At 43.9% G+C, this 14,376-nt stretch overlaps 1 protein-coding gene across 1 annotated transcript in view; it reads left to right on the forward strand.

Annotated features, from left to right (window-relative positions):
• The first annotated feature begins 538 nt into the window (after positions 1 to 538).
• ZNF106 (zinc finger protein 106) overlaps positions 539 to 14,376 on the forward strand; it is an 85,921-nt gene continuing 72,083 nt past the window's right edge. Inside the window, exon 1 of the mRNA XM_073638922.1 lies at positions 539 to 646. The gene's annotated coding sequence lies outside the window, so the exon portion shown is untranslated. The remainder of the gene's footprint in view (positions 647 to 14,376) is intronic.

Below are 14,376 nucleotides of genomic sequence, written 5' to 3' on the forward strand. Positions count from 1 at the left end.
CTGTCACGTGACGATTGATGGGGTTGAAAATTGAGGGGAATCCTAACAGTGAGTATATTGCACACTGTCAGTATTCGGCAAGCTGTCTTGCCTGCCAAACGTTTACCCTGGGGTGGAAAACCCCTTTAAGATAGGGGGTGGGATCAGTATTACTTTACATTGGTCTGGAATCCACATTTATTTATCAGGCCTGTATTTATTTTTGGGGGATTAGGTCTTGGCTGTCTGTAACAACTTAGCACATGTGTTATTTATTTGGGGGTTTGGGAACTTCTGCATTTAGAGGATTTGCTCTTGTGTCTGTCTTTGTTTTGCTCTGCTGTCACCATTTGTCCCGCGCATGCGCAGTTCTCGATGTCCGCAGTCTGGACCACACAGTCCGGTGAGAGATGTCGCACTGCGGTCACCGGGTGTGAATACAAGAACGTGACGAGAAATTCCAGTGGGTGACGCATGGGGGGGGGGGGGGATCCACTTGTGACGGCTCTTATTTCGGAAGAGTTTGGTTCCCATGGTAACGGCGCTATGGACGACGCCATGTTTTTTGCTGTGCAGGTGACCGGAAGCGGAAGTTGTTGGTTGTGTCGGTGAAATCATACAGGTCTGGCTGGCGGGAGCTGGAGGTCTGTGGGGACGGGGCTGTCAGGTGAGCGGTGGGGGCCGGTATGGAGCGTGTCCTGTCAGCTGCAGGGGGCGCTGTAATGTGGGCAGTATGTGTACAGGGCGGGCGGTGTACGGGGCAGCTGGGCTGTGCCACACTGCTCTGATAAGGGCACTCGGGTCACACAACACCCGGGAATCTGCCAAGCATGTCACTGGGGTTTCTGCGCCTGTTCACATTGTTGCAAGTTCTTTTGTGCAGTTTTTTAGTGTTGCTATAGAAGTAAGAAGTGCTAAGTGCGGAGCTAATAACTAACGAGTCTACCCCCAAATTAGCCCCATTAAATGACAGTGGGCTTCGACCCCGGCTCCGCAGCTTTCCTGCAAACAGTATGCTGGTCCCGGCAGGGTGGGCTTCGACCCCGGCTCTGCGGCTTTCCTGTAAACAGTATGCTGGTCCCGGCAGGGTGGGCTTCGACCCCGGCTCCGCAGCTTTCCTGCAAACAGTATGCTGGTCCCGGCAGGGTGGGCTTCGACCCCGGCTCTGCGGCTTTCCTGTAAACAGTATGCTGGTCCCGGCAGGGTGGGCTTCGACCCCGGCTCTGCGGCTTTCCTGCAAACAGTATGCTGGCTCTGCGGCGGCGTGGGCTGCGACCCTCTGTTCCGCGATGGCGCTGCAGTTTGGTATACCAGCACATATTAACAACAAAGTGGTTTTCCTATAGAGATGAAGCCGCGCTCGCTTTGCCTTCTATGCAGGTGAATACGGTTTCTGAAACCCCATTTACATACAGTGAAAAGAATCAGCGCAGGTCTTGCTTGTGCTATCTCTAACAATAATTAATTAGTTGTTTTTTGTTTTTTTTATTCCCGTGGATTTATTACAGGAAAGCTTTGCTCTATTGAATGACAATCAGGCAGAACTCATGCAGGTCCACAGCAGAAATCTGAGTGTCGGCCTCAGATTTCTGCTGCGGATCTTTATTAAAATACCTGCTGGCTTTGCATTAGGCAATTTCTCGACATGTGCATTTTATACTAAAGTTCTGTGCAGAGCTTTTGTGCATAAATCTGATCCAAAATTCTCCTCCAAAAATAGCTTAAAAAATGTGTGTAAAACTTTCTATTCATTTCTACTGTAAATCCACAAGTCCTGGATCCTTATGATGTTTATAGGCATGGTTGGATCAGGAGTTGTCTGCAATATGCTTGTATAAAACGTGTGACAGGTGGCTACAGTGACTTTACCATCGATAGTTATGTGGTATGTTTGTTAGTGGCACACGTCCAGAGTCCCATGACGTCTCTGGCCAAAACATTACTTCGACCTACAATAATATGGGGTCATGGTGGATGGAGGAAGATTTCTTATAGGGGAACTCATGAGTCTGGAAATGTATGTTCTAAGAACAGAAGGTTAAAAAGCAGGAGAATTGATGTGTAGATCTGTGGGAACAGAGTATGACCACGGCCCCACTATTAGTATTTGGTCAGTATTTTTTCTCAGGAGTGGGAGTCAAAACCAGGAGTGGAACAATCAGAGAAAAGGTATAACAGAAACAAGTCACCAATTCTGCATTTATCACTCACTTCTGGTTTTGGCTCCCACTCCTGAGAAATAATACTGACCGAATACTGATAGTGGGGCCGTGGCCTAAGTAGAAGATTAGCTTCATATGTTCTCATTTCACAGCCTGTGTGTGAACCATGACTTGCAGGCCGACTGCGGGTCTCCTAACCCAAACTAACAGCCTCATATTGGATCTATGAAGCTGTTAGTTCCGGTCAGACCTGCAATCCTCAAAGGGATTGTCCACTATCTAACAACCCTTTTCCAATTGCTACATTCCCCTATGTAAAATAATAGCCTATACTCCCCTTTTGGTTTCGGTGCCATCTCAGCGATGCTGACGCCAGGTCTTCCAGGCTTGGGTGACGTTCTTATGTCACTTGAGCCCTGCAGCCAGTCAGCGGCCACTTTACTCTCGCCTCCTTCAGACATAACTGACAATCGGAGGAAGTCAGAGAGCAGAAGCTTTCACTGCTTCGGATGTCAGTTTCGTCCGAACTAAGTGAGAGTGGCCGCTGTTTGGCTACAGGGCTCACGTGACATAACAATGTCATGTGAGCCCCGGGAGACCAGGTGTTGGCATCTCTGGAGGCAAATATAGGGTGTTGTTATACTGTTCAGGGCAATATGCCAATTGGGAAGCGGTTGTCCAAATAGTGGACAACCCCTTTGGAGGTACTGTGAAATTGAAATGCTGTCTTATGAAGCTAGCCTTTGGGCTCATTCAGACATCCATTTTTCACTTATGACTTCTGTCCGTGATATGAATAGCACTCGTATCTAGTATAGTCTATGAGGCTGTTCACATGTCCAATTTTTTTTGCGGAGACATGTCTAATATTGATCCGAGTGTTGAATCGAAATCAGCAATGCAATTCAGTGGGTCCATGAAAAAATTGGGCAGCACTTAGATGCCTTCACGGACCGCTAGATAGGACAAGCTGGATAAACTTTATTTTTCTCTTTGTTTGTTTCTCATCTGAGAAAAACTTGTGAAATTTGGACCAAACTTGGTTGAAAATCTGAACAAAATCAATGATGAAACTAGGACCGGTTTTCTTCTACGTGAAAAAAATGGATGTCTGAATGAGCCCTTACTTGTATTTTATTTCTTCTTTACGGTTTTAGGAGTCGAGTAGGTGGTACCACTCAGTGACTGATGAATAGCTGGCAATCACTGATTAGTACCTCTTCCTTTACTCCTAAGCCCATTGATTTCAATGAATAGAATTAAGTTTATTCAGAATTTTCCCCACAAATTTGGATATCATTCTTCTGAGCTCCTGCTGCGCTATAATGTGCACATTGGACTGTGTGGTCATTGTGGCAAATTCCCTTTATTTGTCCAACTTAGAACAGAATCAATGGGTGAGCGCTAAAACATATGGGTATCAGAAATTGGTGTCACATAATGAATATGGTGTGGCCTCGAATTGCAAACATCTATCCAGCGCATAGACAGAGGCCAGCAACCATATATGTGATTATTGTAGAAAATGTAATAATCAGACAGGTAGGTGGCACACCCAGTGAAATAGCTTGAGAAGGGTGCTAGTTCTTCTGGAGCCAACCATTGAGCTCCTGTAGACCAATGGTAGACAGAGTGAAAGAGCTTCACACCTGATGGCATGTGGAGATGCTTCAGATAGGATTTATTGTCAGTCTTTCATATCCATTGGTTACACCGTGGTAAGAACAGTATTGAGTTATCATTTCAGGTGCAGACCCTTCATCGGAAATATAGGCAATGTTCAATGCATATAGGTCAAAGGTGTCCAGGCTGCGGAGTGAGATTCCTCCAAACAGTGAATTCCAGCCCGCAGCCTGGACGTCTGCTCTGGACGACCTCTTTCAAGTATTTTTTTTGTTTTTTACATTAATTTCTTGGGGCTTGTTTTAGCCTCTTCCACCAACCCAGACAACTCCTTTAAGGGAACATCCTCCTATGATATTTTCACGACGTTGCACTCTGAATTAGGCTGCAAATCCAATTTGAAATTCCACACCATATATTACCATGCTGTGGTTGAGACTTCATAGGACTCCATCCACAAGCTGGTACGGAAGATAAAACACATGATAGAGTAATGGCCGCATGCCCTCAAAACCTCTCTAAAATTGTGGATTTCCAGAAAAAAAAATTGCCATCCACTGTCCATATAGTGGTGTAAATGATGAACCTTGAGATCGAGTGACCAGTGGCACATGTACCATTCGCAGTCTTCGTTTGTACTTTTCCCTCTGGTTTATTTTAGTAACGTCACATAAAGTACTTGGATCAGAGTATTAGGTATTACTCTTGTGTATTTGAAGATAATATGTGGCTTTTGCTTTCTTCATTATTGGCACTATTCTCACTTCTGGGCCTGGATGTTTCCTGTTCTGGGATCTGACAGCTTCTTACCATCTTCTCCCTGGTTATGCACGACCGCTCTCTGTAAGGGTATATTAGATACGTCGGCTCTCGGAGCTATATGGTATTCATGCTACAGCTTGGCATGTACAGTCTGTCGGGCAGTAATCTAGCCTGGCATGTGCCATATGGATCTCTTACTATCCTCGGTGTATGTGAAGGTCTTGTGCAAGGATAGTCCGGTTTAGAGAGTCGCTCCTTTTTGGGGTACTTCTATTAGTGAACAGTAACTTAAAAAGAACGTCTCTCACATTGTGAACCAATTATTGCCAGCTGGACATGTCCTTACATACGGTGAAGTGCCTACAACCATGTGACTACTGTAGTCACCATTAGCCTACTTAAGCTGAATGGTTCGGCCTCTGAATCTCAGTTGCCTTTTCCTTTGCACCAAGTTAAAAAAATAAAATTTACTCATGATTCCCCGGTCATTGGTTTATTTCCATAGAGCTTGGTACGCAGAAGTTATCAACCTCATCGCAGATGTCCCTTGGAAACTCCCGGATCGTTCTGACCTTCTTTCCCAGGGGCCTATCTTCCACCAGAATCCTCAGTCTCTCAATTTAACGGCATGGCTGTTAAAACCGCAGTCCTGAAGCACGCTGGTTTCTCTGACCAGGTCATCCAGACAATGATCAAAGCAAGGAAGCACTCTTCCTCCCATATCTACCACTGCACTTGGAAGGCCTCTTTTCACTGGTGCGAAGCCGAGCATGCAGCTCCCATGTCCTTCTCCCTTCTGTTCCTCTTGGCCTTTTTTCAGTCAGGTCTCGAATCTCGCCTCTCTCTCAGTTCCCTCAACAGCCAGGTTTCTGCGCTGTCAATCCTGTTTTAGAGGAACAGGTCAGGACCTTCTTACAGGGGGTTGCTCACTCTGCTCCACCCGATCTTACTCCTGTGGAACCCTGGGACCTAAACCTGATCCTAAACGTTCTTCAGGGTTCCCCCTTTGACCACATTCAGGACGTTTTTCTCCCTGTTTTCCTGGAAGGTTGCCTGGCGGCCTTCACTTCTATCAGGCATATCTCAGAGATGGCTTTTCTTTCATGCCACCAGCCCTTCACCAGATAAATGTGGTGCTACGCCCAGTTCCTCCCTATCTCCCAAAGGTGGTTTCCCCCTTCCGCTTTTACGAGGACATTGTCCTTCCTTCCTTCTATCTCCAACTCGTCCTCGGGAGCAATCCCTCCACAGGTTGGACCTTGTCAGAGCCCTGCGTCTCTTTCTCTCTAGAACAGCATCTTTCAGATGTTCTGATGCCTTGGTCGTGAGGGTGACACCAGAGGTCTTTTGGCCTCCAAGGTCACAATCGCTCACTTGTTCTGCTCTGCCATCCTGGAAGGGTATCATGCACAGGATAGATTGTCCCCATCTGGGGTCAAAGCTCACTCCACTTGTGCAGTTGGGGCCTCCTGGGCTGTTCGCTCTCAAGCCTCTACATCACAATGTTTTGTCACCGGGCAATCTCCGTTCACAACTGGACAGCTCCTTCTTAAATTATATAAAAGTGAAAACATGCTCACCTCCCAGGGCCTGCTCTGTTCCAGCGATATCGGGACTGTCTCCCGGTTCTCACGTGACATTGTCGCATGAGCACTGCAGCCCTCACAGTACCATCATACAGAGTTTTGCCTAACGGAGCTTTGCAACCAATCAATGGCCAACCACTTTAAAATGCATCTCACAAGTGCTGTGCTCGATAGACTGCGACAAGTGACACAGCTAATATGGGTTCATACTCTTTAGACCAGAATACCTACCCCCATACATGTATATTCTCTACTCTACAAACCATGGCCCCGGGTCCAACTTCTGAAATCCCAGCCATTCATCTGTTATTGCCGGTGGCCATGCTTTCCCTCTAAATTGTGTCTGTACATCCCATAAAGTTTTATGGTGCAGCAGAACATAAGTAAGCGCCTCTCTATAAAACAACTCCCCACAGTGGCTTTCAGATTAGCTTTTATTTTTCAAAGGGATTTATTTTTGCAAAGTAATCAATTAAAATGAATAGTGTCTGTATGTACGTGTGTGTATGTATATGTGACTCTTCTTTTACTTGCAGTATGTTTTTAATGTGTTTTTCTGGCCGGCCTTTGTGATAAGTGGTTACGCTTTTCCCTTGCACCATTTCCTTCTAGTTCTCTTGAAGTCTCCAATGTGTTTTCTTGCCAGGGAAATTTGCGAGCAGTGAAAGTCTTCAGATTTTGGGAACAACTGCTCCTGGCGCGTGGCGTGGCCTTGTTCCTTTCAGCTGTCGCTTCATATAGTTAGAACATTACAGGCATAGATCGGTGGGAAAAATAGCCTTCACATAAGGACTTTAATGCCGACAGGGGGGAAGTCATCGTGGAAGAAAATACTTGCAGTATCCGCACATTATGGGACAGCGTGGCAAAATATCTGAAGGGGACTGGAGAAACTTCTATCATGTCCTGATGTGACACAACTTAAGAGAAAACCCCTTCACACATTAGTTTATTTTCCTCCTTAGGCAAAATGTATTAATATATTTTATATAATTTATATATAATATATATAGATATTTATTATGATATATTGTGAATAGTTGTGTGTTGAACTCCCCCTCTCATATCCAATCATCTGTGCCCCGTGTATTTATAGTATTGGTTCCCAAGCAGTTCAGTGTTTACAGGGTTGCTGGCTGCTAGCCTTACTGTAATAGTGTATTACTCTGATACATGCTGGGAATTGTCAGGGTAATTTTAGATAAGTGCTATTTTACATGTTGCTTGTTAGGATTTCTGCATATTGGAAGGATCTTATAATTGATTCATATAACTTCTTTTTAAAGGTAATCTGTCAGCAGGATTTCACTCCCCAAACTATTTATATGTGCATATAAGGCTATGTGCCCACGATCAGGCTATAGCAGCGCTTTGGACGGAGCGTATTTTTTGCCGCACGCTATACATTCCATTGTGGAAATTTCTGTTGTGGAGACTAGTGTCTCCACAACAGAAATTGACATGCTGCGGCGTGAAAATAGAAGCACAGTGGGCATGGGATTTCTATAAATCCCATTCATCCACTGTGCTTGTACTGTACAACTCAGTGTTTTGGTCACAGTGCCGTTGAGCTGCGCCAAAACAATGCTATCACGGATCGTGGGCACATACCCTAACTCTTGAAATACAAGTCCAACGATACCTTTACATGGCCAGATTGTTGGTCCATTACTGATAAATTGGTGTTTGAATTGATACGCTAATGAGGCTGAAGAGCTATGGTAAATTCAAAGCCTCTGTCACTCCAGCTCTATTTCCCACCTTTTCCTGTTTGACTGACCATCTTTATGCTGTGTGTGACTTCCAGCAAAGGAACTATCAGTCAAGCAGGAGGAGATAGCTCCGGGCGGGGAATAGAGCTGGAGTGACCGAGGCTTCAGATCTACCATAACTCTTCAGCCTCATTTGCGTATCAATTTAAACGCTGATTCATCAATAATGGAGGAATAGACAGGCCACAGAAAGGTGTAAGCTCTGCAGATATAAGATATTGAGGTATGGGTACATATTTTATATTCTGCAGCTAAAGGTTCGGCGTTTGGTCAATTTGTAGGAGGCCTAGACATGGTAATCAGGATGCTTATATCGGTGCCTGAGACTACAAGAATACAACAATTGTACCACCATTAGGGGCCGATACCACCTGGCCAACATGTCTCTGTGTAATTTAAATACAGTATGGTGTGTTAATGAAGAAGAATCAGGATGTTGTTATCCATTGTGAGCATATTGTAGGGAAAAGATCAGGGAGATCAAAGCAGTTCTTTGTTGACAACATGACATGGTGTCTCCAAGTTGAAGGGGTAGGTGGTCAGCTGAAGTCTCCAATTGGATATAAACAACCCAAGTGTGACACAGGAGAGGAGGCATGATGGGAGACTGAAGATGGGTTGGCACCTAGGGCTGTGTCCCTGAGAGATAGAGGCCATGCCAAGGAGAGACTAGGAGGAGAAAAACAGCTCAATAGGGGGAGATAAGGATGTTTAAAAAACAAGGTTATGCTAACCTGATTTAGTTGTGTATACACAACATTCAAAGGACATGTCAATCCAGCTGCTGCAGGTCCAGCGGGTCATCAGAACGACAAAATACTAAGGATTCGTGGATAATCTGCGCTGCTGTTAAACCCTTTTGATAGATCCAAGTCCCGACAGGAGGTATTAACGGTTTTTCTTTAGTCAACTCATTTCAAAGTACTACAAACTTCTTCATCAGGACAAAATAACCTGATGAAGTAGTCTGTAGTACTTCTTAACGCGTTGCCTAAATAAAGAAAAACGTTAATACCTCCTGTCTGGACTTGGATCTATCAGAAGGGTTTAACAGAGCGCAGATTATCCATGAATCCTTCCTATTTGGCCATACCAAGGAGATGAGGGCCACACCAAGGTGGTATAACCAGGAGTCACCATGTCAGGGATGTCAAACTCAAAACACAGAGGGCCAAAATGAAAAACTCGGACAAAATCGAGGGCTAACCACTATACGGGATAATGGGCCCCACATAGTCCTCCAAAGAGTATAATGGCCCCACATAACTTTCCATACAGTATAATGGGCCCCACGTAGTCCTCCATACAGAATAATGGGCCCCACATAGTCCTCCATACAGAATAATGGACCCCACATAGTCCTCCATACAGAATAATGGGCCCACATAGTCCTCCATACATAATAATGGGCCCCACATAGTCCTCTATACAGAATAATGGCCCTGCTTAGTCCTCCATACAGATTAATGGGCCCCACATAGTCCTCCATACAGTATAATGGGCCCCACATAGTCCTCCATACAGAATAATGGGCCCCACATAGTCCTCCATACAGTATAATGGGCCCCACATAGTCCTCCATACAATATAATGGCCCTGCTTAGTCCTCCATACAGAATAATGGGCCCCACATAGTCCTCCATACAGAATAATGGCCCCCACATAGTCCTCCATACAGAATAACGGCCCCACATAGTCCTCCATACAGAATAATGGGCCCCACATAGTCCTCCATACAAAATAATGGGCCCCACATAGTCCTCCATGCAGAATATTGGGCCCCTCATAGGGGTGGTGGTTCTGGTGTCGAGGGCCAAATATAATCAAGCTGTGGGCCAGAGTTTGATGTGTGCACTATGTGAAGGGTTCCTTTCTGGTAACCATGACATTATGTGATGACCGTAAGCTTAAGGAAGTAATGTCTCTTAGTTGTAATATCAGTTTTATACTGCATATTTGGTTCGGGATATAAAATGGTTTCTCTGTTATAGTTTCTATCTACGTAGGGATATTATTGTCATGCGATATTCTTATAGTTTAGTATTGGCATTGTCAATGCTAATATTTCTTGATGTTATTATTGATCAGTATGTTTGTCATTCGATATTGATATTGTTTGAGATAATGGTATTTTTTACAATGGTATTGCTGGACTTGTCTTTGAAAGAGCTACATGCACTTAAAAATACAGTAGTGTGGGGTTATGAAATCCTGCAGGCAGATTCCCTTTAAAGGGAATTTGTCACCCGCTGGGAGTTATCAGACCTCTAATATGGGCATACAGGTTATAGAAATGTAAATCTATACTTACCTGTATGTCCCACATTAGAGGTTTGATTGCTTTGAAATTGTTTTTTATTCAGTTTTGACACGTTTCCCTCAGGGGGTCGCTAAGAAATCCCCGCCTAACTACTTAATTTCCATATTCCTCCCCTCCCCTGCACGTCAGAGAGCCCTGTGACGTGCACTGTTCTCGTTTACATCCCGCGCATGCGTAAAGTGCCTCTAACGCGCGCTGCGCTTTTTTTTGCTCCCAGCCCCATTTTTCCTTGCAGTGGTCACTGTGAGTCCCCCGACGCCTACGCACTAGACCAATGCAGGGAAAAATGGGGCCAGGAGCAAAAAAAGTATGTCCCGCGTTATAGGTGCTTTGCTCATGCGCGGGATATAAACAAGAAGAGTGCACGCCACAGGGCGAGGAATATGGAAATTAAGTAGTTAGGCCGGGATTTCTTAGCGTCCCCCGGACCGGAAGCGTGTCAAAACTGAATTAATAAAAAACTATTTGAAAGCATGCAAACCTCTAATATGGGACATACAGGTAAGTATAGACTTACATTTCTATCACCTTTATGCCCATATTAGAGGTCTGATAACTTTCAGGGGGTGACAGAATCCCTTTAACAAATTGTAAATGCTTAAACAATTTTTTTATTATTTTGTTGGCTGGAGCATCATACCGCAATGTTGTGCAGTTTGGCTTGTAATATAATGAATAAAATTGAATTGTTATTGTTGACGTCTATTTCTGAGTTGGTTGTGTATTCCGCTGGTTCAGTGGACGACACGTGATGAAACCTGATGCATTATAAGTTGTGCAGAATCATTGTAGTATTGCGAGCATTTAATCATGTAGACACCTACAGGTGCATCTCACAAAATTAGAATATCATCAAAAAGTTAATTTATTTCAGTTCTTCAATACAAAAAGTGAAACTCATATAATATATAGAGTCATTACAGAGTGATCTATTCCAAGTGATTATTTCTGTTAATGTTGATGATTATGGCTTACAGCCAATGAAAACACAAAAGTCATTATCTCAGTAAATTAAAATACCTGTAAAGGCTTACTAAGCATTTAAAAAGGTCCCTTAGTCTGTTTCAGTAGGTTCCACAATCATGGGGAAGACTGCTGACTTGACAGATGTCCAGAAGGCAGTCATTGACACACTCCACAGGGTCCCAGAGTTCCAATTTTCATTTGGAAATCAAGGTCCCAGAGTCTGGAGGAAGAGTGGAGAGGCCACAATCCAAGCTGCTTGAGGTCTAGTGTGAAGTTTCCACAATCATTGATAGTTTGGGGAGCCATGTCATCTGCTGGTGTAGGTCCACTGTGTACCAGGACATTTTAGAGCACTTCATGCTTCCCTCTGCCGACAAGCTTTTTGGAGATGGAAATTTCATTCTCCAGCAGGACTTGGCACCTGTCCACACTGCCAAAAGTACCAATACCTGGATTACAAACAACAGCATCACTGTGCTTGATTGGCCAGCAAACTCGCCTGACCTTAATCCCATAGAGAATCTATTATAGAGAATCTATGGGGTATTGTCAAGAGGAAGATGAGAGACACCAGACCCAACAATGCAGATGAGCTGAAGGCTGCTATCAAAGCAACCTGGGCTTCCACAACACCTCAGCAGTGCCACAGGCTGATCGCCTCCATGCCACATTGCCGCATTGATGCAGTAATTGATGCAAAAGGAGCCCCGACCAAGTATTGAGGGAATTTACTGAACATACATTTCAGTAGGACAACATTTTGGATTTTAAAATAATTTTTCAACCTGTTGTATTAGAAGTATTCTAGTTTACTGAGATAATGACTTTTGTGTTTTCATTGGCTGTAAGCCATAGTCATCAACATTAACAGAAATAATCACTTGAAATAGATCACTCTGTTTGTAATTTCTCTATATAATATGAGTTTCACTTTTTGTATTGAAGAACTGAAATAAATTAACTTTTTGATGATATTATGAGATGCACCTGTATGTTTGCACCTATGTACTGGGTTATGTTAATACAGGGCATTTCCATTGCAGAACTGGTGTAGATATGGTGCTGTATAGCAGCACATTTCATCCTTTACATAGCAAAGGGTGAAATCCAAGGTTCACATCCATAGCATAAATTTACATAATGCCAATGTCAATTTAAGCTGCAGATTTTTTGCTTAGTGTGTAAATGACTTTTATGTTCAATCACAATACTGCTAATCAGAATACTGCTATTGCAATACCCCATAACTGTAGAAAAAAAAATGGACCATACACCCTAATATTATATATATTAATCTACGTGAGCTTCATAATTAGCATTTTGATCAAAATTTACGAGCCTACTGCCATATCAAGGTGAACCTCTTTACTGGGTCTCTGCGACGCTGCATAGGCAGGGGAGTGCCCCAGGAGCCTAACAGCATCTCCATGCTACCAGTCAGAGATTCTAGGGCTGTGGGTCACATCTTCCCATAGGAACACCAACTGAACCAAAAAAAAAATCCCCTCCCATGTGGTTCAGGCAGCACTGTGGCTCCCTTTCTGCAGTCTCCTACTAATTTAAAAACAAAAGGACCCACTAAGAGGCTCACCGTGACGTGTCAATGGGCTAATACAATTTGATTAAGATGTAAGGAAGAACCTCATGTTCAGTTTTGAATGTTTTTCTTTGTCTCAGTAGATCAATACATGTATTTTTATACAGTCATGGCATATGGCTATTGTAATTTGCAGCCTTTTATTTCTGCATTTATTCTGCAGAAAATCCACAACATATTTGTCCTGCAGTAACATAACGTAACAAACACACAACAAGCCATGACCTTAAAGGTGTCATCCACATCTGTCCACCAGTTGTGAGTGTTTTTCCAGCTCATCCCTATCAAGTCAGTGGAGCTGAGCTGCAATGCCAGACGCAACCCATGGACAGTTGTGGCACGGTTTCTGAATGGCACCTGCCATGGTTTTCCAATCCTAGATAACTCTCTGCTCCAGCTCTGCTGCCCCGATTGTCACTGCAAGGCTGCAAGAGCCAGTCAGCGGCCTCAGTGGTCAAGTGACCGCTGGTTGGGGTCTCCTCTCTTTTGGTCCAGTGGAGACAGTAATAGCGTCAGTGGCGGATGGGTAAGTGTACAGTTGTAATCAAAAGTTTACATACCCCGGCAGAATTTTTCCTTTCTTGTCCTTGTTTGAGAGAATATGAATGATAGCAAAAAACTTTTTCTCCACTCATGGTTATTGGTTGGGTGAAGCCATTTATTGTCAAACTACTGTGTTTTTCTCTTTTTAAATCTTAATGACAACCAAAAACATCCAAATGACCCTGATCAAAAGTTCACATACCCCAGTTCTTAATACCGTGTATTGCTCCCTCTAACATCAATGACAGCTTGAAGTCTTTTGTGGTAGTTGTGGATGAGGTTCTTTATTTTCTCAGATGGTAAAGCTGCCCATTCTTCTTGGCAAAAAGCCTCCAGTTCCTGTAAATTCCTGGGCTGTCTAGCATGAACGGCGAGCTTGAGATCTCCCCAGAGTGGCTCAATGATATTGAGGTCAGGAGACTGAGATGGCCACTCAAGAACCTTCACTTTGTTCTGCTGTAGCCAATGACAGGTTGACTTGGCCTTGTGTTTTGGATCGTTGTCATGTTGGAACGTCCAAGTGCATCCCATGTGCAGCTTCCGGGCTGATGAGTGCAAATTTGCCTCCAGTATTTGCTGATAACGTGCTGCATTCAACTTTTACCAAGTTTCCTGTAGCTCACACATCCCCAAAACATCAGCGATCCACCTCCATGCTTTACAGTAAGAATGGTGTTCTTTTCATCATAGGCCTTGTTGACCTCTCTCCAAATGTAATGTTTATCGTTGTGGCCAAAAAGTTCAATTTTGGTCTCATCACTCCAAATTACCTTGTTGCAGCAGTTTTGAGGCTTGTCTCTGTGCTGTTTTAACGTATTGTAGGCAACATACTTTGTGGCATTTGGCAGTAATGGCTTTCTTCTGGTGACTCGACCATGCAGCCCATTTTTCTTTAAGTGCCTCCTTATTGTGCATCTTGAAATAGCCACACTGCTAGTTTTCAGAGAGTCCTGAATTTCAGCTGATGTTATTTGTGGGTTTTTCTTTGCATCCCAAACAATTTTCCTGGCAGTTGTGTCCAAAATTTTTGTTGGTCTACCTGACCGTGGTTTGTTTTTTATAGCGC

The sequence above is a fragment of the Phyllobates terribilis genome, unplaced genomic scaffold (assembly GCF_046119375.1).
Source record: "Phyllobates terribilis strain yellow unplaced genomic scaffold, ASM4611937v1 Scaffold_7__3_contigs__length_470593459, whole genome shotgun sequence".
NCBI classification, from domain to species: Eukaryota; Metazoa; Chordata; class Amphibia; order Anura; family Dendrobatidae; genus Phyllobates; species Phyllobates terribilis.